The 26736-nt window shown below is 42.5% G+C and overlaps 1 protein-coding gene and 1 long non-coding RNA gene across 3 annotated transcripts in view; one reads left to right on the top strand and one right to left on the bottom strand.

The window, feature by feature from the left end:
• Positions 1-26736, bottom strand: part of LOC126068361 (uncharacterized) — a 515560-nt gene that overhangs the window by 229787 nt on the left and 259037 nt on the right. For both annotated transcript variants that reach the window (XR_007515635.1, XR_007515636.1), the window contains exons 2-3: positions 23616-23774; positions 23325-23439 (exon numbers count right to left, since the gene is read on the bottom strand). This is a non-coding gene — a long non-coding RNA (uncharacterized LOC126068361). The remainder of the gene's footprint in view (positions 1-23324; positions 23440-23615; positions 23775-26736) is intronic.
• The window catches only part of LOC126068310 (ral guanine nucleotide dissociation stimulator-like), a 1065244-nt gene that overhangs the window by 878794 nt on the left and 159714 nt on the right, over positions 1-26736 (top strand). The gene's annotated exons all lie outside the window — the stretch shown is intronic.

The raw sequence follows: 26736 nt of genomic DNA, 5'->3' as shown, positions 1-26736 counted from the left end.
AGACAATGAACTGAGGGACGGGGGGAGGAAGAGACCATTCAGAAGTGGAGAGGAGTTGCCGAACCTAAACCGCAGGAAGCTCTCAGGCGCCATTCTCGGAGCAGAAACAACGGCGGCGGCGGGCTGGCACTAGCATTCGGCCACAGTTTCCTCAGGGAGAAGCAGCCAGCCACATAGCCTACTCACACCTCCGGAACCTAAGGAGAACGGCACTTTCAGCAAAAGCTAAGTATTTGCGTATATTTTACTGCGTCCCCCCCCACACCCCAAACCGGCATCAGTGGCTGAATCCCTGGTCCTGAGATAGACCCTGCTGAGCACCTAGAGCCATCCTCCCAGCCTTGGGGAAGGAAAAAAATTGGAATTGGGGGAAAAGATAATTTGCTAGCTCCATTAACTGGGGGGAGCTCAGGGCAGAAGCAGCTCCGGTCCAGGCATAAACCATCCATAGACCGTGAGCACCCTTCCCTTCTTCACAGACCTGTGTGGGCCTATTTCGGGAGAACAGGCCCTTGTTGGCAAACTCCAACCATTTCAGCTGTGCGGTGGAGAGGTGGGTGTTTGACGTTTAAAATTGCTTTGCCTATTACCCACATAAGGGACCTAAGGACTAGTAGCTCCACTCAGGTCACCCAGCCACCCACGACACAGATCTAAAGATAACTGGTACCTCGCAGTCCTTACAACCAAAAACTTTAGGTGCTCATGGTCCCTCTGCAGAACCCACACACCAGGACCCTCTAGGGAACAGAAACGTGTTTTCCTCAGAGAAACTTGGGGGTTGGTTCTCAGCCCCCTGCCTTGTTCAGAGCATGGCCCCCTGCTGCAATCACATACTGGTATATGCGCCAATCACCCCTGCCCCTCTAAGGCTGTAGGACAGAGCCTGTACCACACACTTAATTATCACCTACCTGGAAACCTGAGCTGAATTCATACAAGAAAACTGAATGGACTCCTAGACTGATATACCTGATGACAGCTTTAGCCAGCTGGGGACAGGACACCAGAGCTCCAAAGGTGAAAATAACCAAGCTAGCTCACTCAAGCAACCCATAGGGGTATAACGAAACAAAGCCAGCAGCTACGACACAGTAAGCAACCATAAACTAATACAATAACTTATAGATGGCTCGGAGACAACAGTCAATATCAAGTCACATAAAAAAAAAAACAAAAAAAAAAACCATGATCACCTCAACAGGCTCTCAAAACAAAGAATCCAGGGATCTTCAAGATGAAAGTGCACTCCTGGAATTACCAGATGCAGAATACAAAAGTTTAATATACAAAACCCTTCAAGACATCAGGAAGGAAATAAGGCAACACGCAGAACAAGCCAAGGAACACACAGATAAAGCAACTGAAGAAATTAGAAAGGTTATTCAGGAACATAATGAGAAGTTTAATAAGCTGGAAAAATCCACAAACGGCAATCAGAAATTCAGAAGATTAACAATAAAATTACAGAATTAGACAACTCAATAAAAAGTCAAAGCAGCAGAAATGAGCAAGTAGAAACTAGAATTTCTGAACTCCAGGATAAATCACTGGGCACTAATATACTTGAAGAAAAATCAGATAAAAGAATTTTAAAAAATGAAGAAACTGTAAGAATCATGTGGGACTCTAACAAGAGAAACAACCTACGAGTGACTGCAGTACCAGAACAGGGAGGCATAACAGAAATACAGAAAGAATTGTTGAAGATTTGTTGGCAGAAAACTTCCCTGATATCGTTGAAGAGGAAAAGATATCTATCCAAGATGCTCATCAAACTCCACATAAGGTAGACGTTAAAAGAAAGTCACCAAGACATATTATAATCAAGTTTGCCAAAACCAAAGATAAAGAGACAATTATAAGAGCAGCGAGGGGTAAACAAAAAGTCACCTACAAAGGAGAGCCAGTAACAATAAGCTCAGACTACTCGGCAGAAACCATGCAGGCAAGAAGGCAATGGGATGACATATTTAAAACACTGAAGGAAAAAAAATTGCCTGCCAAGAATCATATATACAGCAAAACTGTCTCTTAAATATGCAGGTGAAATTAAGGCTTTCCAGATAAACACAAATTTAGGGAATTCATAAAAATGAACCCAAAACTACAAGAAATGCTAAAGGGAGTTCTTTGGTTAGAAAATCCATAATATCAGTTATCAGCCCAAGACTAGAACACTGGGCAGAGCAACCAGAAGTCAAACCAGACAGGGAAATCCAAAAAAAAAAAAAAAAGCAAGATTATTAAAAAAAAAAAAAAAAAACAGGGTAACAGCGATGTTACTATATAAAAGAAGACAACATTAAAATAATAAAGAGGGACTAAGAAATGTAATCATACACCTTCCATATGGAGAGGAAGATATGGTGATACAAAGAAATAAAAGTTAGTTTTAAATTTAGAAAAATAGGGGTAGATAATAAGGTAACCACAAAGGAGACAAACTATCCTACTCATCAAAATAATATAAAAGGGAAAAATACAGACTCAGCAGAAACAAAACCAACAATAACAAATATGAGGAAAAGATAATATATAAAGAAAATCTACTCAGCACATAAAATCAAGTGGGAAAAAGAAACTGTCAACACACAAAAAAAGACATCAAAATGATAGCACTAAATTCAAACCTGTCCATAAGTACCCCGAATGCATATGGACTAAATGCACCAATAAAGAGACAGAGAGTGGCAGAATGGATTAAAAAACAAGATCCGCCTATATGCTGCTTACAAGAGATACACCTTCGACTTAGAGACACAAACAAACAAAAACTCAAAGGAGGGAAAAAAATATATCAAGCAAACAATAATCAAAAAAGAGCAGGAGTGGTAATATTATTTCTGACAAAATAGACTTCAAACTAAAATCCATCAGAAGGGATAAGGAAGGACAGTATATAATGATTAAAGGGACAATACACCAAGAAGATAGAACCATATTAAATGTTTATGCACCCAATGACAGGGCTGATCAATATACATAAAACAAACTCTATCAGCATTGAAAAGTGAGATAGACGGTGCAACAATAATAGTAGGAGACTTCAACTCACCACTTTTGGTGAAGGACAGGACATCCAGAAAGAAGTTCAATAAAGACACGGAAGATCTAAATGCCACAATCAACCAACTGGACCTCGTAAACATATACAGAACACTCCACCCAACAGCAACCAAGTATACTTTCTTTTCTAGTGCACATGAAACATTCTCTAGAATAGACCACGTATTAGGTCATAAAGCAGAATCCAAAACACTGAAATATTACAAAGCATCTTCTCTGACCATAAGGCCATAAAAGTGGAAATCAATCACAGGAAAAGCAGGGAAAAGAAATCAAACACTTGGAAACTAAACAATACCCTGCTCAAAAGAGACTGGATTATACAAGACATTAAGGATTGAATAAAGAAATTCAGAGAAACCAATGAGAATGAAAACACTTCCTATCAGAGCCTTTGGGACACAGCAAAAGTGGTGCTCAGAGTCCAATTTATATCAATAAATGCACACATCCAAAAAGAAGAAAGGGCCAAAATCAAAGAATTATTCCTACAACTTGAACAAATAGAAAGAGAGCAACAAAAGAAACCCACAGGCACCAGAAGAAAACAAATAATAAAAATGAGAGCTGAACTAAATGAAAGAGAAAACACAAAAACCATTGAAAGAATTAACAAGACCAAAAGCTGGTTTTTTGAAAAAAATCAACAAAATTGATAAACCACTGGCCAAAATGACAAAAGAAAAACAGGAGAGGAAGCAAATAACCCCAATAAGAAATGAGAGGGGTGATATTACAACTGACCCAACTGAAATTAAAAGAATCGTATCAGATTACTATGAAAAACTATACTCAAACAAATTTGAAAACCTAGAAGAAATGGATGAATTCCTAGAAACACAACACCTACCTAAACTAACACAAACGGAGGTAGAACACCTAAATAGACTCGTAACAAAAGAAGAGATTGAAAAGGTAATCAAAAAACTCCCAACAAAAAAAAGCCCTGGTTCCGGTGGCTTCACTGCAGAGTTCTACCAAACTTTCAGAGAAGAGTTAACACCACTACTACTAAAGGCATTTCAGAGCATAGAAAAGGATGGAATACTACCAAACTCATTCTATGAAGCCACCATATCCCTGATACCAAAACCGGGGAAAGACACCACAAGAAAATTATAGACCTATATCCTCATGAATGTAGATGCAAAAATCCTCAACAAAATTCTAGCCAATAGAATTCAACAACATATCAAAAAAATAATTCACCATGACCAAGTGGGATTCATACCAGGTATGCACGGACGGTTCAACATTAGAAAAACAATTAATGGAATCCACCACATAAATAAAACAAAAGACAAGAATCACACGATTTTATCAACTGATGCACAAAAGGCATTTGACAAGCTCAACACTCATTCATGATAAAAACTCTCAGCAAAATAGGAATAGAAGGAAAATTTCTCAGCATAATAAAGTGTATTTTTACAAAGCCAACAGTCAACATCACCCTAAATGGAGAGAGCCTGAAAACATTCCCACTGAGATCAGGAACCAGACAAGGATGCCCTTTATCACCACTCTTATTCAACATTGTGCTGGAAGTCCTAGAAATAAAGGGCATCCAGATTGGCAAGGAAGAAATCAAAGTATCTCTATTTGCAGATAACATGAACTTATACACAGAAAATCCTAAGGAAGCCTCCAGAAAACTACTGAAACTAATAGAAGAGTTCAGCAGAGTATCGGGATACAAGAAAAACATACAAAAATCAGTTGGATTCCTCTACACCAACAAAAAGAACATCAAAGAGGAAATCACCAAATCAATGCCATTTACAGTAGCCCCCAAGAAGATAAAATACTTAGGAATAAATCTTACCAGAGACGTAAAAGGCTTATACAAAGAAAACTACAGTACACTTCTGCAAGAAACCAAAAGAGACTTACATAAGTGGAAGAACATACCTTGCTCATGGACAGGAAGACTTAACATTATAAAAATGTCTATTCTACCAAAAGCGATCTATACATTTAATGCAATTCCGATCCAAATCCCAACGACATTCTTTAAGGAGATGGAGAAATAAATCACCAATTTCATATGGAAGGGAAAGAGCCCCGGATAGATAAGGCATTACTGAAAAAGAAGAACAAAGTGGGAGGCCTTAGTTTACCTGATTTTAGAACCAATTATACCACCACAGTAGTCAAAACAGCCTGGTACTGGTACAACAACAGATACATGGACCAATGGAACAGAATTGAGAATCCAGACATAAATTCAGCCACATATGAGCAGTTGATATTTGACAAAGGCTCCAAAACAATTAAATGGAGAAAAGACAGTCTTTCTAACAAATGGTGCTGGCATAACTAGATATCCATCTGCAAAAAAATGAAACAAGACCCATACCTCACTCCATGCACAAAAACTAACTCAAAATGGATCAAAGACCTAAATATAAAATCTAAAACGATAAAGATCATGGAAGAAAAAACAGGGACAACGTTAGGAGCCCTAATACATGGCATAATCAGTACAGAAAACAGTATAAAGAATGCAGAAGAAAAACTACATAACTGGTAACTCCTAAAAATCAAACACCTATGCTCATCTAAAGACTTCACCAAAAGAGTAAAACGACTACTACAGACTGGGAAAAAGTTTTTTAGCTATGACATTTCTGATCAGAGCCTGATCTCTAAAATCTACATGATACTGCAAAAACTGAACTGCAAAAGGACAAATAACCCAACTAAAAACTGGGCAAAGATATGAATAGACACTTCACTAAAGAAGACATTCAGGTAACAGATACATGAGGAAATGTTCATGATCATTAGCCATTAAAGAAATGCAGATCAAAACTACAATAAGATTTCATCTCACACCAACAAGGCTGGCATTAATCCAAAAAACACAAAATAGTAAGTGTTGGAGAGGCTGTGGAGAGGTTGGAACACTTCCACACTGCTGGTGGGAATGTCAAATGGTACAACCACTTTGGAAATCCATTTGGCGCTTCCTTAAACCGCTACAAATAGAACTACCTTATGATCCAGCAATCCCACTCCTTGGAATATAGCCTAGAGAAATAAGAGCCTTTACACGAACACCCAGGTTTATTGCAGCACTGTTTACAATAGCGAAAAGATGGAAGCAATCAAGGTGCCCATCAACGGATGAATGGATAAATAAATTATGGTATATTTACACAATGGAATACTACGCATCGATGAAGAACAGTGAGGAATCTGTGAAACATTTCATGCCATGGAGGAACCTGGGAGGCATTATGCTGAGTGAAATTCGTCAGTTGCAAAAGGACAAATATTGTATAAGACCACTATTATAAGAACTTGAGAAATAGTTTCAACTGAGAAGAAAACATTCTTTTGTGCTTACGAGACGGGGGAGGGAGGGGGGTGGGAGGGGGTATTCACTAATTGGATAGTAGATAAGAACTACTTTATGGGAAGGGAAAGACAGCACACAGCACAGGGGAGGTCAGCACAATCGGACAAAATCAAAAGCAAAAAAGCTTCCTGAATAAACTGAATGCTTCGAAGGCCAGCGTAGCAAGGGCAGGGGTCTGGGGACCATGGTTTCAGGGGACATCTAAGTCAATTGGCATAATAAAATCTATTAAGAAAACATTCTGCAACCCACTTTGAAGAGTGGTGTCTGGGGTCTTAAACGCTACCAAGCAGCCATCTAAGATGCATCAACTGGTCTCAACCAACCTGGATCAAAGGAGAATGAAGAACACCAAGGACACAAGGCGATCACGAGCCCAACAGACAGAAAGGGCCACATGAACCAGAGACTACATCATCCTGAGACCAGAAGAACTAGATGGTGCCCAGCTACAACCGATGACTGGTCTGACAGGGGACGCAACAGAGAAGCCCTGAGGGAGCAGGAGAGCAGTGGGATGCAGACCCCAAATCCTCAGAAGACCAGACTTAATGGTCTGAGACTAAAAGGACCCTGGTGGTCATGGCCCTCAGATCTTCTGTTGGCCCAGGACAGGAACCATTCCCGAAGCCAACTCTTCAGACATGGATTGGACTGGACAATGGGTTGGAGAGGGATGCTGGTGAGGAGTGAGCTTCTTGGATCAGGTGGACACTTGAGACTATGTTGGCATCTCCTGCCTGGAGGGGAGATAGGAGGGTGGAGGGGGTTAGAAGCTGGTGAGAAAAGAGAGAGTGGAGTGAGAGAGTGGGCTGTCTCATTAGGGGGAGAGTAATTGGGAGTGTGTAGCAAGGGGTATATGGGTTTTTGTGTGAGAGACTGACTTGATTTGTAAACTTTCACTTAAAGCACAATAAAAAATTATGAAAGAAAAAAAGTTCTTACTTGCTCATCACTTATCTTTTGGCCACTCTCAGTTTCTATAAATCCTGGGTTTTTAATATTTACCACGCTATAGGACAGGTTTTAAAATAAAACCCTAAAGGGTTACTGGGAATTGGAAAACCTTAAAACTTACGCAGGACATAAACTACTGCATTGTTGAAAGATGACAGAAGTGAAACTAATGAGTATACCAGAAGGAGGTAACAGACACTGTATACTGCTTCATAAGTAGCAAGGAAGGAAGACTATGACAGATGTAAGGAGTAAGGGTTTCATGGAAAAGCTAAGTTGTGTGATCCAACGAAAATCAAGAAAATTTCAGTACTTTAATGACGAGTGTTTTTTACAGCATCTCCTTGAAATTCAAAGGAATGACCCCAAAATCTGGGTCACAGCCCAAGGTTTGCTACACAAAACCTACTGACTGGTTGTGGGCAAGTCACTGTCCTCGCCTACATTGCTCATCCTCAGCTGAAACATCACGTTTTTACTAAAGACCTCCTGGACCCTAAGCCAGCTTCCCACGTGGACTTCTGCAGCTATGCCATTGTAGTGTGCCACTGAGTCAATTCCGACTCATAGCAACCCTATATGACACAGAAGAACTACCCCAAGGATTTCTTAAGCTGGAATCTTTACGGGAACAGATTATCAGGTCTTCTCTCCTGCAAAGTGGGTGGTGGGTTTGAATCTCCAACTTTTCAGTTAGCAGCCCAGCACTTAACCATTGCGCCAACAGGGCTCCTTTCTGTAGCTCTACATACTTCAATTTCTCATCAGACATTTAATTATTTCTTTGGTGTCTGTCCTCTGCATGTCATGGTACGCTCCATGCAGATGTTCACCTCATATCTCCTGCTCCTTGCACAGCACGTAGCACAAAAAGGTGAATGAATGAATGAGCAAATGGATGAAGGGGTAACTGAATCAATAAACTGATGGACCAAACAATGAGGTCGTATACCAGATGATCTCCAGAGTCTGTTAAAATGTTAATGTATCAAGGCCATTTTTTTTTTCTTTTTGAACTCTATAAATGTCTGGGTCTAATTAGGTTAAAATATTTATGGGTCACCTATTTTGAACAGAGTCTTGTACTTGGTCTACAGGGAGAAAAAGGGTGAGTAAAGATGCATGAGAATTATGTCTCATCCCTGCCCGTCCAAGAAATGGATCTGGCTGGAAAGGGAAAAATTGCACAGAACAACTAGGCTAAAGGAACAGTACAACTTTAATGAAAACAGTGACTTCACGAGTATGACTGAGAACCTAAGGAACAGAGTAACTGATCTGAGTATAAGGAGTTTGGAAGACTCTCCCAATTATTTGGGTGAGAGTACACTACACAGAGAGGTGACCACACAGCCAATTTAAGTGAGACCTGGTGGGAAAAACCTAGACCCCTCCCATCTCCTCACAGTGAAGGGGAAAAGAAGCCCCTGAAGTCAAAACTGGGGCTCCTGAGATTACAAGCTTTTCATGGGGATACAAGACAAGGAAAAGTAAGATTTGCCTCAACAGATAAAGTCAGATATGGCCAAACTGATACTAACGCAGAATGCCTTCCTGAAAAAAAAAAACCAAAACCAATTGCCATTGAGTGGATTCCGACTCATAGCGACCCTAGAGGACAGAGTGGAACTACCGCATAGAGTTTTGAAAGTGTGTCTGGTGGATTTGACCTCCCCACCTTTTGGTTAACAGCCTCAGCACTTAACCACTACACCACCAGGGTTTCCCAGGCTGCCTTGGAGGCATGAAAATTTGAAACCTTCCAGAAAAATAAATGTCACTCTGGGGAGAGCCAGGCAAGCTGAAGAAAAAATATAAGAATTATAGATAAGTTAGGGGGAAGGGACCAAGATAGACTATAAGCAGAAACTACTAATATAACGAAGTTCCCATATTCCGAGCTCCTGCTATGCGCATCACACAGGGCAGGGGACACAAAGAATGCCAGAGAAGCACATGGCATGGCCCCTGCCTTGTAGAGACCTCATTGCCTTAATGTGGAGACAAACTCTGTAATGGAGAAAAAAACACCCTATTAAGTAACAAAGGCCTCTGCTCCCAACCAAGATGTGGCCCCAAAGAAGCAAAAGGAGGTAAACAGAGAGGCCTGGAATAGAACTGTCAATCAGGGCTTTGTCCTTGGCACCTCTTGGTCTCTTCCTTCAGTCTCTCCTCCCTCTGGAGCGCTCCTCACCCACTCCTCCTGCCCCAGAGAAGAGGGCTTGTAGGTGCCAAAGTGGCCTGCCCTCCTAGTCAAACAACAGAAGCCAGGAAGGGAACTCCAGATAGGAAAGTGTGGCAGGGAGAGTGCCAGGCAGCAGTGATTCCTGTGGTTGAGCTGGGGGTGAGCTCCAGCCCTAGACTAAAGGAGAGCTGCAAGCCAGTTCTCATCTTCCCTCAGGAGCAAATCCTCAGAGAACCAGCCAGTCCTGCTCTGTCCCGCCAGATCTTCTTCCTAAATTAGGAGAGAACAGGAGAGTGCTCCCAGGAGCGGGAGAGGGATTCTGAGTAGCCCACACAGCAGGAAATAGAAGTTTATTAAAAAATGAAGGCGGATTAGGCTACCTAACCCCTAACACAAGTCAGCGAAGCAGTAATAGTTGAGCTCCTGTACATCTCTCTTTCCATTTATTCTTTTTTTTTTTTTTTTTAACTTCTCTTATTCTTTCTTACACTTTGGAAACCCTGGTGGCGTAGTGGTTAAGTGCTATGGCTGCTAACCAAAAGGTCGGCAGTTCAAACCTGCCAGGCGCTCCTTGGAAACTCCATGGGGCCCCTCTACTCTGTCCTATTGGGTCGCCATGAGTCGGAATCGACTCGACAGCAGTGGTGTTTCTCATACTTTATAGCTTTTTTTTTTTTTAATTGTGCATTAGGTGAAAAGTTAACAGAGCAAATCAGATGCCGATTCAACAGTTTGCACATAAAGTGTTTCATGGCCTTGTGTGTCAGCACTCTCCCCATTTTCACCCTGGGTTCCCCGTTTTCTTTTATTCCGGTTTTCTACCCCTTCCCACCTTCTCATCTTTGCTTTTGGGCAAATACTGCCCTTTTGATCTCATATAATTGATTGTTCTAAGGAGCACATTCCTTTCAGGTGTTATTGTTTATTTTGGGGGCTTGTCTACTGTTTGGATGAAGGTGGTCTCTGGGAATGGCTTCAGCTCCAGGCCAGAAGGGGGTCTTAGGGCCACAATCTCAGAGGTTTTTCCAGTCCCTGTCAGAACAGTTCTGGTCTTTTTCTGTGAATTTTATTTTTTGTTCTATATTTTTCTCCTGATCTGTCTGGGATCCTCCACTGGGACCCTAGTCGGTCACTATATTAATAACTTTTTAAAAATTCAAAATCAATAGTTTAAAAAAATTCATCTTGCTCAAAGGCTGCATTTATTGCTCCCTCCAACTATGAATATTTCTAGTGTGGAAGGATACAGGGGTCAGGCCCTGATGCCTTTTCTTCAGAAAGAATAACAAGTAATTTAGGGCAACTCAGGCCCATAGTTTATTGTTACAACTCTTCCTTTTCTTTAACCCTAAACTCACTCAAACACAGGCAATCTCCCCTCTGTCAGTGCTTATACAGTGAAAAGATCAGGGTTCCTGTTGCCAGCCCATAAGACCTCTCCATTCAAAGAACTTACACTGGATAATATTTGTCATTATGAGTCTAAAAAATAATCTATCTTAACTCTCCTCCAAAAGAGGGATCTGGGAAGAGTAATGTATTCTGCTGGATCTTTTTACACCACGGTTATTCCTATGGTCTTTTATATATTTCCCTCAGAGCCTGAGGTAAAAACAGAGGAAATTACAATATTTTGACAACTGGTAAGGATCCAATTAGCAATACACATGCATGACCAAGGAAGGGAGAAGAGTCCAAGAAGCCGTGTTCAGTGTCTCTCAGCAATAAACTCAGGAGGAAAACAGAGAGATGAAGTTAATTCAATGAGAACACGCATATATATAAGCTAACCAGGTCAAGCTAATAACTGAAAGCCAACAGATCAAACTAGAGAAGCAATACAAGCAAAACTCCGAAGTTATGGTTACTTGAATGGAAAAGAATTTAAAAGTTTTATTTTGGTACAGAAACAAGGAAAAGAGAAAAAGGAGGAGTAAGAAAGAAGGAAAAGGGGCAGAATAAGGTAGGCTTTGAGAAACCAAAATTTACAGGTGTAACATACAGCTTCAATCATTTGAGCAAGAGGTAGAAAATGATGTTTTAAATAGAAGGATGAAAAGAAACACTGATGTGCTCTCAGCGCCAGCCCGAGGAGGGCAGAGCTGCCAGGAGAGCATCACTGTTTGGTAACACTGGCAGGCTTGTTCAGGCTAAGCGTGTTATTGCTGAGAATCAATATGGGGCAGTCTGCTCAAATGAACTTCCTGGGCTTGTCCAAGCTATCCTGTGAATGTCACGTTGCATTTTGTTAAGTGATATTTGGAATAAAAAGCTTCTTGGTTGGGCCTTAGAAATCTTTTGTTTTAAAGAAGTATTCCTTGTCATGACAGCTATAACCTTAGCATTTTACACTCACGGTAAATCTCACTACACCTGAGAGGAAACAAATGCTGAGCAAACGAATCCGTGCTCGAGGATGCAGAGTGGCTGTGAAATTGCTGTCAGTTGCTGATACGGGTAGATATGCCATGCAGGACACCATGTGTGGGCACGAACATAATTCCCATAATCACTGGGGGTGTGGTGGGCAATGGACCTTTAGGTGCATACTGATAGGGTAGGAGTGCTAGGATCCTGTCACAGAAAGATGGGGTTAGAGAAGATGTGAAAGTGGCAGGTAGAAGATAACTAATCAAGAACTGAGATGTCGACCAGCCCTGAAATTCCGATCATCAATAAGTTACTCAGCAAGCACGTGTGATGAGTTTATATTCAGAGCTCTGTGCTAGACAGGCAAAAAGAGGACATGGGTGGGAGAGTATCCCCAAGGCCACACTAAGTGCTTCACCTCACTTTATGTTCACAAGCAACCTATCAAGTAGGTATTATGATTCTCATCCTGCAAATAAGAAAATAATATTTACAAAAACAAAAAAGAGTAGCTGCTGAGGCTGCTCATGTGTAGCCAAAAACCTCATGGGATTTGCTTCTCTGCTTTGGAGGTTTAGGGTCATGGATATCCCAATTAACTGGCCAATAACAGTGTCTCTCTGCTGCCACCTGGTTTGTTGAGCAGTGCCTGGGGTCTTTCAAGTGGCCATCCAAAGCACAACAAATGGTCTCTATTTGCCTGGAGCAACAGACAAAGAAGGACAGACAGGAATAGGAGGAGGATATGGAATGTGTGGCTAATTGGCTCCGTGAACAACTGCCTCCTTTGCCATGAGACCAGAAGAACTGGATGGTGCCCAGCTACCACTGCTGAATATTTTGATTAAAGATTTTATAACAGAATCCTGATCGAAAGGGGGAAAATGAAAAATAGATTTTCAAATTTTCATGGAATCCAGACTTTCTGGAGCCATAGAAGCTGGATGAACCCCTCGAACTATTGCCCTGAGATAATCTTTAAAACCTAAACCAAAGATATCCCCTGAAGTCTTATGAAAACCAAACAACAGTTTAGCTTAACTAGTAAAAAAAGCTCTGCCTAAGCATTATGCTCTTTGAAGATCTATCTATACAGAATCACATTGACAAGAGCAACTCAAAAGAACAGATAGGAACCTTAGAGGGTAGTGAGTTTACATCAATGGGGGAGGAACAACTCTGAAAACGAGGGTGACAATGGGTGCACAACTCAAAGAATGGAATCTGTGCCACTGAATTGTACATGTAGTAACGGTTAAATTGGTGTATGTTTTGCTGTGTATATTCTTAACAACTACAACAAAATAAATCTTATAAAAAAGAAAACTAAGGCTGAGTGAAATTAAATACTTCGCTCAAAATCACATTTCTAAAAACTGATAGAGACAGGATGGGAATACAGACTCATCCAGCTACTAAGTCCAAGGTTTATCAAGGCCATCAAATATTCACACAAAAAAAGGAGGGGGACATCTATGCAGGAAGGAGAGAGGAGGGCACAGGCCAGTTTGGATAAATGGACATGTTGTGCATACAAAGAGCAGAAAGAAAGGGAGGCTGCAGTCAGCCTGGGGACAGCCTTTATACCCAGTTAAGAAGCACTTTGTCTTACAGCCCACTGCGAACCAAAAAACTCTGGAAATAAAGGACTGACATAAGAGAAAATGCAAAAGATTAGAGGACCTAAACAAGGTAACAGCATTCATGGAAGAAGAAAAAAGATAAAGGGGTATTTGGAGATACCTTTTTCTAGAAGGGAGAAAAAGTTAAAATCCAGGACTGTAAAAATGGGATCTTGGCCTCTTTTCTAAATTGGGGTCTCTAAATATTTCCTGGAAACCCTGATGGTGTAGTGTTTAAGGCTACGGATACTAACCAAAAGTTCGGCAGTTTGAATCTACTAGGTGCTCCTTGGAACCCCTATAGGGCAGTTCTACTCTGTCCTATAGGGTTGCCATGAGTTGGAACTGACTCGGCAACAGGTTTTAAATAATGTCCTGACCTTTAATATTTGGCAAATATTTTATTACTGTCCAAAATTAAAAGTTCAAAAGTGATCGATAATGGTGCCCTGCAGCCACCAATGACGGCCCTGACGGAACAAAATGGAGAGTCCCTGAAGGAGGAGAAAAGTGGGGTGTAGATCTGAAATTCTCATAAAAAGGCCAGACTTAATGGTCTGACTGAGACTAGAGAAACCCCAGAAGACATGGCCCTCAGATTCTCTGTTAACCTAGAACTAAAACCATTCCCAAAGCCAACTCTTCAGACAAAGAGCAGGCTGGACTATAAGACATAAAATGATACTCGTGAAGACTGTGCTTCTTAGTTCAAGTAGATACACGAGACTAAATGGGAAATTCCTGTCTGCAGGTGGGATGAGAAGGCAGAAAGGGACAGAACTGGTAGAATGAACACATGAAATCTGGGGTGGAAAAGAGGAATGTATGATCACATTTTAGGGATAGCACCTAGGGTCACATAACAATATGTGTATAATTTTGGTACGAGAAACTACCTTCAGCTGAAAAATTTCACCTAAAGCACAAAAAAAAAAAAAAAAAGAGAAGGGAAAAATAAAAGTGATCAATAAATGTTCTTTCTCGTGGAACAGGGAAAGCTATTGATAGCTAGGAGAATCATCCTCCCCCTTGCCTGCTTTCTTCCTTGTTTCTGATGCCCCCTCGAAGGAGGTGGGTGCTAGGGATGGGTCACATTTAAAAACATTAAATCAGCCACAGCTTTACTTGTTTGGAAGTCCAAGGCAACAGCCAATGATGGGCTCAGGAGAGAGAGCACCAAGAGGCACTGCCCCTTCCTAGGCCTCATAGGAAGGGTGGGGTGGCTCACCAGGTCGGGGGTTCTCAGTCACAGGTCCTCAATCAAGCATCTGCACCCACAGTCCTTCCCCTGGTGCACATTTATCCCTCAGGGGTCTCACAGGGAGTCACCTGCGGCAAGACAAGATTCATGGATCCAGGATTTTAGGCTCTCAGCCATCTCTCAGGATCTCTTTACATCCTAGAGGGAGCAGATGTCTTTACCATTCCTACAGAATCTTCACTGAGGGTTACTGCAAGTTAATTCCTGATCCTACGGGAACAATGATAATTTTGTTTTATTTTTGTAAAAAAAAAAAAAATTATGTATGCACAGATTCGAGCTGCTTTATTTTTATCTAGTTTAGCCTGCAAGATTAATGCTCAGTTAAAAGTAAAGGTTTTAATCTTCTGGCAACACGTGATCATCTATATATCAATCTTCCCATTCAAAAGGAATAAATCTAAATGAACTATATATAATTCTGTACTTTTTTCTCTTCTCATTTTTTTTTTCTTTTAATTCCATAGAGAGTGTAGGAATCTTCAAGAAGAGAAAGATGAGCAACTGGAGCAAATGATTCCTCTCTGTTCTTTTCACTTTGGTAGTCAGCACCTGGGTGAGAAAGCTGACCCCGGCCACCCCTGGGTAACAAACCACACTTTCTCCTCACCCATCAGCTGGAGAAGCTCTGCTGCACCCCTTCTCTGCTGACTCCCAATCGACAAAGCTCCATCCCTCTAAGGAAACGCCGACTGATTCTCTGTCAGTGCCACGGGGATCCAGCTACTCGGTGAGAAAATTCAGTGTTAGAGCGTTAAATGAACTCGTCGACATCATGAGCTCTTTGTGCTGCCACAGATCACCCCGCTCACAGCTGTGCCCGTCCCAATGGAACCTGGACCGTCGTTCTTACCCTGACACAGAATCAGGAATCAGGACAGAGCCTTCTGTGATATTATAATGCATTCCCTTGTAAAGTCACACTCATTTGTTCACATGAATAAAACCCACTATAAAAAAATTTTAACTACACTTTCTAAGATAGTAATCCCCAAAATGACAACACTTATACGGAATTTATTTTTAGACTAATAAGCCAAGTTATTTTCTTTGTCAGAACTGGAATCTTACAAACCCAGCTGTTGAACAACACTTGTCAGAGGTGTCAAAACGTCTTTCAACATTTAGACAGTCACCTAGCCATTATTCTCATGGGATACATAAGTGGCCGAGAGAATCATACTTGACAGATGGAAAAAACAGGCTATCCATATGGAAAATACAACTCCCCATTTCCCCATCATCTAGTCTAGCAATTTCCCTACTGTTCTATACTGAGATGCAGCCCATCGTCTCAATTAAAAGAAAGGGTTTATGCTTTTCCCCAATTGCTACTGAACATGAGAGCACGTAAGTTTTGTGAATCATCTTCCAATTCTCTACGCTGCACATAACCCACAAATGCTATTTATATTGATTCCAGAAGTTAACAATTCAGGGTCCCTATGCCAGAGAGAGAAGTCCCTGAGTGGCACAAATGCTGATGCGCTTGATTACTAGCTGATAGGTTGAAGTTTGAACCCATCCAGAGGCACCTTGGAACACAGGCCTGGTGATCTACTTCTAAAAGGTCACAGCCTTGAACACCCTACGGAGCATTTCTACGCTGCACGCACGCTCTTGCTATGAGTCAGAATCGACTTGACGGTGACCAACAACGGCAACATACTGGAGACGGAGTCCCTGGGTGGTGCAAACGGTTAAGCACTTGACTACTAACCAAAAGGGTGGTAGTTCGAAGCCACCCTGAGGCTCCCTGGAAGAAAGGCCTGCTGATCTGTTTCTGAAAGCTCACGGCATTGAAAACCCTAGGGAACAGGTCTACTCTGCACACATGGTGTCACCATGAGTCAGAAATGATGCAAGGGCAACTGGTTTATTGGTTTACACTGGAGAGGGTCTCATGCTCTATCAGTCTATCCTACCACTGCTCCCTTCTAGGGAAACTGCCAGGACAACAGTCCTTATTGAAGCAAGTAGCCCTAGGCCACAAATGTTTGGACAACGTATGGATTGAATTATGCACCCCCCACCACCAAAATGTGTGTATCAATTTGGCTGGGCCATGATTTCCAATATTGTGTGGTTTCCTCCATTGTATGATGGTAATTTTATGTTAAAGAGAATTAGCTGGGATTGTAACACCCTTATTAAGGTCACATCACTGATTCAATGTAAAGGGAGTTTCCCTGGGGTGTGGCCGACACCACATTCATCTTACAAGAGATAAAAGGAAAGGGAAACTAGCAGAGAGGGGGACCTCATACCACCAAGAAAGAAACACTAGGAGCAAAGCCTGTCCTTTGGACCTGAGGTCCCTGCGCCTGAGAAGCTCCACCACCAGAGGAAGATTGAGGGCAAGGGCCTTCCTCTAGAGCTGAGAGAGAAAGAAAGCCTTCCCTTGGAGCTGACGCCCTGAATTTGGACTTCTAGCCTACCAGGTTGTCAGAAAATAAATTTCCCTTTGTTAAAGCCATTCACTTGTGGTACTTCTGTTGTAGCAGCACTAGATGACTAAGACAGACCAGGAGAAGGTATCAGCATCCATAAGATTGCCTGGTTTAAGAGCTTAGGCCAAAAGGGATGATAGCTACTACAGAACCTATCATAGTCTATTCTTTTCTTGGACTTTGGTCCATACACAGACCATCAGTAGGTAGTAGGAGCAAGAATGGCGAGCACGAGCAGAAAAACCCCAGAAGAGAAGCCTAAATGGAAACGCCATGTCATGTAAATGGCTAAGAAGTAGAGTACGAATGAGCAACTAGTGTTAGTGCAGACACACCCCGGAGTGGCACCAGACCAGGAACTATCTTCCTGCCCATGAGTTAGGTCCCTCCCTGGCAGTAACAGAGGCCTCTGTTGATTTTGAGCCTCTGGGTCCAAGTCTTGCAGTAGCAGAACGCAATTCTTCTAGTCTAATAGGACAAAATCAGCTCCCAGCATCACTTCTAGCACTGCGAGAAGCGGCTCTTTGGAGCCAGGTCCTGTCAAAAATTAATGATTCAGCCCCTCGGAGCACCTGCACCTTCACCAACTCTAATCACTTCTCCCTCCCAAAAAAGACACCAAGCTCATCCCTTTAACAGCCAGTAATTCTCAATCACAGGCATTTGGAAATGTGTACTGCAGGTGGGGTGGATATCTTTGGTTGACACAATGACTTGGTTAGGTTGGAGTAACATGGGCATCAAGTGACCAGGGATGATAAATGTCCGAAATGGGCAGGACAGTTCCATATAATGATAAATCACGCCAATGCACCCTCTTTGAGAAATACTGGGCCCCCTCCAACATTCTGGGCAGAAAAAAGAGGGTAAGAAAGGCAAATTACAGACAGGAGAGCAGTAAGAGAATAAGCAACATCCTCCCTCAGAAGTGAACCAGTCAAGTTAAGGTTGTCCAAAGGTCAATGTGATCCCCTATGCACCTCCTTCCCTCACCTCCAGCAATAATGCTAAAGGCACACAAAGTTCTTACTCTCATACCCCCTCCCATGGGCCCAGTTAGCTTTCAATTTCATCTTTTAAACAATGCATTTCCACAACTTTTCATTTGTTCTAATTAGGAGAATTTCTTAGCAACTAAATAATTATTGCTATTGTTGATAACTGCAATGCCAAAACCAAACTCACTGCGATCGAGTCGATTCCAACTCAGAGCAACCTGACAGGACAGAGTAGACTGCCACATAGGCTTTCCAAGGCTGTAATCGTTAGGAAAGCAGACTGCCCCATCTTTCTCCCTCTGAGCAACTGGTGGGTTCCAACCGTGACCTTTCGGTTAGCAGCTGAGCACTTAACCACTACATCACCAGAGCTGCTTGATAATAGCAATAGAGTATCAACTGAAAATTTCTCCATGTTGCTAAAGGACTTAATTACTAAATCTGTGCTATAATACATCCGTTGAAATTTCACTTTAGAGATTAATTCTTCAGAGGATAACTCTTCACAGATTAAGTTTATAAATTAATATCCTCTTGTGAAACAGTTTTTTGAGGCACTCTGGGGAAAAAGAAGATGTGAAATTCTCTTGCCACCTCTTCCAGACTCTTTATAAAGCTCTAGGCAGTATTCAAAGAGACGTTATGCACAAACAAGCTTTACCACCGCTGGTCAGGGCATCGGGAGACCAAATGGAAAGAGACAGTTTAGCAGATTAAAGAGCAAATGTTTTAGAAGCAGTGCACTCAGTTATGTGGGACAGAGACATACAGCACTTTCTATACCAGGCAGATGTCAGAACAAGATACAAAGTTCACCAGGATACAACTACAAAGTGAAAGTCTCCCCAGGGTAGAGAAGTCCGAAACTCCATTCTGCTTTAAAGGAGTTGAGGTCTTGACTTAACTAGAACACACCGTCCTCCAAGTGGGGGTTTCCAGCCTGTATGAGTCAAACAGGGGTCATTACAGGCTGAAACAGTGCTGTCCAATAGAACTTTCTGTGATGATGAACATGCTCTACATCTGTGCTCTCTAATAAGGCAGCACTAAGCATATGTGGTTCCTGAGCACTTGAAAGGTGGCTAGTTCAACTGAGTAAGTTTTCTTGATTGTATTAGTTGTGTTAGTTTAAATATAAATAGCCACATGTGGCTTGTGGCTATTGTACTAGACAGCATAGTTAAAGGCTTACACCATGGACCAGGAAAATAATCCAAAAGTATGTGAGAAGACAATCTTACTCATCTTCTGACTACCTGATAAAACACTTCCTTAACCCTTGCCCTCCATACACACACAGACACTATGCATAAGATTTCACCATATCACGCATCACTAGAGCAGCACTCTCAAATTTTAGCATACGTCAGAAACACGGAGGGCTTGTTAAAACACAGATTATTGAGCTCCAACCCCAAGTTTCTGATTCAGGAGGTCTGGGTTGAGCCCCAATCATTTACATCTCTAACAAGTTCCCAGGTAATGCTGATGCTGCTAGGACCACAGTCTGAGTAGCACTAGAATGAAAACTTCAACTATTCAAATACTAACTCTCATGGATTGAATTGTGTCTCCCCTAAAATGTTTGTCAACTTGGCTAGGCCATGATTCCCAGCATTGTATGACTGTCCAACACTCTGTCATCTGATGGAATTTCCCATGGGTTGCAAATCCTACCTCTAGGATGTTAATGAGGTGGGATTAGGGGCAGTTATGTTAATGAGGCAAGACTCAATCTACAAAATTAGTTTGTATTTTAAATCAATCTCTTTCAAGATATAAAAGAGAGAAATGAGTACAGAGACCTCCTACCACCAAGAATGCACAACCACAAGGGGGGCGCTTCCTTTGGATCCAAGGCCCCTGCACTGAGAAGCTCCTAGGATGGGAAGATTGATGACAAGAACCTTCCCTCAGAGCTCACACAGAGAAAAAGCCTTCCCCTGGAGCTAGCATCATGAATTTGGACTTCTAGACGCCTAAACTGTGAGAGAACAAATTTCTCTTTGTTAAAGCCATCCACTTGTGGCATTTCTGTTACAGCAGCACTAGATGACTAAGACACCAACCTATCTAGCAAAATACTTTCTCTCACTGTCCCCTTTCTGCTACACAGAAGTGCCCTTTCTTCTAGTAAGAACTTAACACCTAGTAGTATAAATGCAGCATAGAGAGAAGATAAATAAACAAGGCTACCTGTCTTTTTTTTTACCTGTCTAAGACGGCTTCTCCACGTATTAGATCGAAGATCTGTCCACATTTGTCAGAAACTCTGTAAGTGTGTCTAATGCTACAGAGACCAGAAGCACAGTAAGGGTGAATGCAAGCCCGCCAGGATAGTTTATGTCTAATCCCTGCACTGACCCTTCCTTAGAGTCGAGTTGGTGCTTTCTATCAAAATAATGCAGATCACTTGGGTCTAGATCAGGATTACAGCTTTTTCACCTTTCCAACACGTAATTCTGAAGAGTAACAAAAGAACACACATATCATAGTAAAGCGTTTATCAAAAGCATATGTGAAGACATCTTTTTTCCATATTCCAAAAGAGAGGAGACAGAAATGTAAAGGCTCTAGAACAAAGAGACTTCTCCAAACAGTCTCTGGTCTTCCTTAATTACCTGCAAAAACTCTTCTGTATCAGCAGTCATTTGAAAATATATTTTGATTTGGGGGTTACTTCTCTGTGTCCTCTGGTCTACTTATGTATGCCTCACTTTCATACTACGAGATCGCCCCATCGAGTGCACTTTCCTGGCTGCTCTTCTGAGCAGCCTCCTTCCTGCCTTCACCCTCCCCTTCCTCTCCTCTCCAAAAGAAGGCCTTCATCCAGAATACACTGTCACAATAAACTAGGACAGGATGTCTTCAAGTAAACTCAGATGCCGGTACTGTTCACCATTTCCCACACCACTGAGCCTTCACCCTTCTCCGAATTCCCACTGCCCCTACTTACTGCCATCACAAAGATTAAGAGTGATCTTTGGGTCCTGGAAATGTGGGGGGCAGGCAGGTATTGTTTCCGAGCACTTAGAGAACCCCCTAGTTGCCACACAGTACTATGCATGTTACTTCCTTAGACTGTGTCTACAGGTCAGGAAACTGAGGCATGATGAGGTTAAATCATTAAAATACACTCCCAGAGAAACTCAGAGCAAGATTAAATTCCTGTATCTCCCACTGTAGTCACTCAACTGGGGCTCTTTTGGTGCCCCTGCCCCCTTCCTATAGACACCTGGCATGTCTGGAGACATTTTTGATTGTCATGATTGGGGAAGGGGGCAGTGCTACTGGCATCCAGTGGGCAGAGGCCAGTGATGCTGCTAAACATCCTCCAACAACCGCCCCCCCACCCCCCTACAAGAACTGTCTGGACCAAAATGTCAACCGCATTGAGGTTGAGAAACTCTGGTCTACTGGTATCTCTAGGATTACGTTCTTTGGCCCCTAAATAATAGTTAAAGAATGGTTTACTCTACAATTTTATCATTGGACAGCATTTACACATGCCGGTCTACTGCTATTTCTGACATGCTATGTTTTTTAATTACTGTTCAAACAGAGGATACAGGGAGTCATAGAGGGAAATGAGTAGAGCTCACAAAGCCCAACTCTTTTCTTTTACTGAGAAAACCTGGCAGGACCAGCTCCTTTCCTTAGCAAACTCCATCCCCTGAGCTGTGGTCTGCCTGTGCCTGGCTGCTCACCTGGAGTCTTCCGTTGATGACATGCTCTTGCAGCTGCGTTTTTTCTGCTTTACTCATCCCCACACACGCGTCACTCCAGAGCAGTAATGATGTATGTTGATGGGAATCTCCAGAGATCTACAGCCCCTAGTTGTGTGTTTTGCTCAGTAAATTACATTCATTACCGAGCCATGTGAGGCATCTAAGGACATCACCCTTTCTGGTCGCCCTGTGTCTGAGGCTGGCAATGGGACATTATCTAGTAAGGGCTCCAAAGTACTAAAGGAAGCTTAAGACAACACTCCAAACAGTTTTTAAGCTGAATACAACTTTTCTTTTTTAATTTTTCACTTCCTGTCCCTCTTTCCGAACCACCCTTGGCTCTGCCTAGATTTTATTAGTTGTAAATTTCTCTTCAAGGAGTCTGATTTGAGTTCAAGCTATAGAAGCTGGAGAGCTCAGAAAGAGATGTGGTATCTTTTCTACCCCTTCTTCCCAGACTTCCACCTGGACTCTCAGAAGGGTACACCAAACAGTGACTTTCTCCTTCTGGACTCAGAAATCTTCAGCACAAATGAGAGCTCAAAGCCAGCCTTGGTCATAATTAATGTTCCCAATGCCAATGCCTGATTCACTGTTGTCAGGTGCCATCAGATTCCCAGGTCTTTCTCCCATGGAGCCACTGGGAAGGTTTGAATTGCCAACCTTATGGTTAGCAGCCAAGTGCTTAACAATTGTGCCACCAGGGCTCCTTACCTGAATCACTAGGAACTGTAAAGAGATGAATAAATGGACATGTGACCACCAGTGACACGGGATAAAGCGGAACTGGCAGAAACATGTGCTTTGCTAATGCTATTATCCACCAAACCTGGAATCCTCAAGTCTCTGGCAAGCTGTTTCTTTTCTAGAAAAAGTAATTAACGAAAGACTAGTTAAGGAAAGTGATCCACGGAGAAGGAGGAAGGTGGTTGAGGGAACGTGAGCTGGCAGAGCTAACAACCTGATAGGGTACAGGAAAAGGGCAATCAGACCTGGTTCCATTCTGGACAACACACCTCAGGAAGGTCCAACAACCCTTTCCTGGTCCTAGGAAAATCACACCTCATACAAAGAAGTCCCTAATAATGCCTGAGATATTTCAATGCACATAATGAATTCCATCCTATCATCCAAAACCTAACGGTTTTCTCTTCACAATTACTGACTAGCATGGTGCCTATGAGTTGAATCAATAGATGCTTTGGGAACTTTTCACAGGCAGGGTATCCCATTGCAGTAACTTCGAGAGGCTGGAGAGACAAGAGTCCCTATGACTTGGCAAAGTCAGAGTAACAATGGCAGCCACTGCCCCTGCCTTACCCTGGAGTAGGGAGTGTGGCAGCCTTCAAACACATGTCTTCACAACTCATCAGCTCTGCTGCTTGTCACCACACACTCACTTCTGCATGCTGGACCACGATCGATCAATCACCAACTGCCAGAGACAAAAAAAATGAATGAATGCATTAGGCCAAAAGACCCATGACTTCAAGTACTAGGTCACTGCTCGAATGTATTTGTTAGAGTTGGCTAAGCGCTTAAGAAATAGACCCAAACAAATATAATGTCTCAAGCTCTATAAAAGTTTACTTCTGGCTCCTGTACACATACCAGACAGGTGACAGGCCCGTCACTGTGGTGGGCTTTCTCAATGCAGTGATCCAGGTACCCAGGCTGACAACAGTCTTGCCATCTCTAAACAATTTCTAAGGTTGCTCTGGGGTAAGGCGGGGCCAAGATAGTGGAGTAGTTAGATGCTTCCAGCGATCCCTATTACAACAAAGACCAAAAAAAAAAACAAACAAGTGAAACGTTTATATATATGAGAAGGTAGGAGCCCTGAACATCACAGGCGAAGTTCAGAAATCGGACTGAGCTGAGCGGCAGGGGGAGGGAGAGATGGTTCAGAAGCGGCAAGGAGTTGCCAGACCTGACTCAGCAGGAACCAGCGCCACTCAGGCACAATTCCCCAGAAAAACCACAGCAGAGCTGGTGGTAATGTACGCGATGCGGGTTCCTCAGGGAGAGACAGCAGGCCGCACAGTCTACTCACATCTCCCCAACCAGAGAAGAACAGCACTCTTGGCAAAAGCTAAGTACTTGCATTTATTTTACCACACTGCCAGCCCCCAAGCCGGCTTCAGTGGCTGTCGATTTCCCTGGGCCTGAGATAGGTCCTACTGTGTACTCTGAGCCATTCCCCTGGCCTTGGGAGATAAGATAATGTGCCAGCTCCACTAAGCTGGGAGGCTCAGGACAGAAGCAGGTCCTGTTCAGGCACACTTCGAATACCTTTAACCCCTGCAGGGACCTGTGTGGGCCCATTTCAGATTAGGCCCTTGTTGGTAGACTGCAAATGTATCTGCTCGAAATGTGATTTCAACTGTTTCAGCTGTGTGGTGGAGAGGTAGGTTTTTGATGTTTGACACTGCTTTGCCTATTAAACAGGGTCCTCACCTACCCACATCAGGGGCCTGAGGACTGGTGGCTCCACCCACATCACCTAGCCACCCACAACAGGGGTCCAATTGGTGCCTACCAGTCCTTACAACTGAAAGCACTGGGTCCCCATGGTCCAGCTGCAGAACTGAACCACCTTTGCGTTCTAGGGAACAGGAACATGCTTTCCTCACAGACACTCAGGGGACAGCTGACAACCACCTGCCTTGTTCAGAGCATGACTCCCTGCTGCAACCAGATACCTGTGGGTACACCAATCTCCCCTGTGCCTCAAAGACCAAGGATGCTCTGAGGAGTCCTCTCCTTTCAAGCCAGCTAGCAGTGGAAAACACAATGGAGGAGCTTGCATGGGAGTTATCTTGTTCAGTTTGTCTCTTTTCCCTAGAAATGGATCACAGTACTTCCTACTTCCACTCACATTATGCTGGCTAGAACTCAGCCACTAGTTGGCTAGAACTATCCACATGGACTACTAGGCAGCCAGGAGTCTCTGTTGTACAAGGCTGACTCCAGCCCAACCAGGAAGAGAGCATTAGGTTTGTTGTTGTTGTTGTTAAAAAAAAAAAAAAAAAATTTTTTTTTTTTTTTAGGTGCCGTCAATTCTAACTCACAGAGACCCTGTGTACAACAGAATGAAACACTGCCTGGTTCTGTGCCATCCTCACAATAGTTGCTATGTTAAAGCCCACTGTTTCAGTCACTGTGTCAATCCGTCTGATTGAGGGTTTTCCTCTTTTTGGGTGACCCTCTATTTTTCCGAGCATGATGTTCTTCACTGCCTGGACCCTCCTGATCACGCGTCCAAAGTACGTGACATGAAGTTTTGCTATCCTCACATCTAATGAGCATCCTGGCTGCATAAGGTTTAGAGCAAGAAATTTTGGATAAGACACAAGCATAGCAACCTTGACTTAGTTACTTAACAACTCTGAGTCTTGATTTCCTCATCTGTAAAATACCCTGCCTTCCTCTGAGGGTCACTGTTGTCACTGTTGTTAGGTGTCGGTGAACTGGTTCCAACTCATTGCAACCGTATTAGGAGACTCAGAATGAGACAAAGCAGCAGTTCTCAGACGCCCTGTGCGTGCACATCACCTCAGCATCTTGGTAAAATGTAGATTCTAACTCAGGAGGACACGGTGGGGTCTGAGATGGTGCTTTTCTGGGAAGTTCCCAGGTGATGTCAATGCTGCTGGCCTCAGAGGAACAGAAGAGAGAGTAAAAAGGGATAGTTAGAGAATAGTTTTGTAAACCACAAAATGATTTGCAGAAATAAAGAATAATTTTCCTGGTCCTCACTTTAACTGATTATAAATGAATCCCCAACTAGCCAGCAGTTCTAGGATGTGTTTAGTATAAGCATCAGATAGAATTTGACAGTCACAGGGTTTGGAGAATAGGAAGAATTTAAGGAGTTACTATCTACCATCCCCCTCCCCCCGCCCCGCCGCTTATTTTTAAGACAAGGAATCAAATTCAGAGAAATCACTGATGCCCCCAAAATCTCTCAGTAACTTAGTGGTGTGGTAGGATTAGAATGCAAACATTTGACTTTTTTTCTGTCATTAAATAAACTCAATGATAACCTTCTAAAGAAAAGGTACTTTTATGCTTCACTAAAGCTAGAACAAATATGATTCTGGTCCATACCCAAAAAGGTCCCAGAAGGTGAAATTCACCAAGAAAGGCCACCGGGGTACTAAATACAGGTAAGCTGTCACATGGTACACATCAAGGGATTTTTCAGGAAAATGATCTTCAAAATGCAGTGAGCCCTAACAAAGTTACGTCCCATGTATCCAAAATAGCATGTAAACACAAATTTCCTTCTTTTTACTTTCTGGCAAAAATCAGAATTTTGTTTCCAATGTATACAAACTCTAGTCATTCCTATTCAGGGATAATTAGAAAAAGAGAGAGCTTGGGGTAGCAAACAGAAAAAGGAAATAAATGAGTTCCCTGAAGAACAACAGTGGTTTCTGTGGCGAGCCATGAAGACAAAAAAATCTAAAGCTTTTTTTTTTTTTTTGTATTCCTGGCATGTAAATTATCCTGCAACTGAGATGATGGTGGGTCCTAGGTGCTTAGAGAAGAACATCAGATGTAGGATCACTGACGAGAAAGACAAGAGTCGAAAACTCCCAAGTCATAAATCAGAAAGGCACAGAATATCTGGAAACCAAATCGCAGTTGTCATCTCCAACAAAGCAAAGTGAATTTGAACATGTCTTGGTGAAATTAGGTAGGAGTACAACTGGGCCAATGAGCAACA

This window comes from Elephas maximus, chromosome 27 (assembly GCF_024166365.1).
Source record: "Elephas maximus indicus isolate mEleMax1 chromosome 27, mEleMax1 primary haplotype, whole genome shotgun sequence".
Classification (NCBI taxonomy): domain Eukaryota; kingdom Metazoa; phylum Chordata; class Mammalia; order Proboscidea; family Elephantidae; genus Elephas; species Elephas maximus.
Note: the sequence above shows the minus strand (reverse complement) of the source record. Positions and strands in the feature narration are given on the sequence as shown.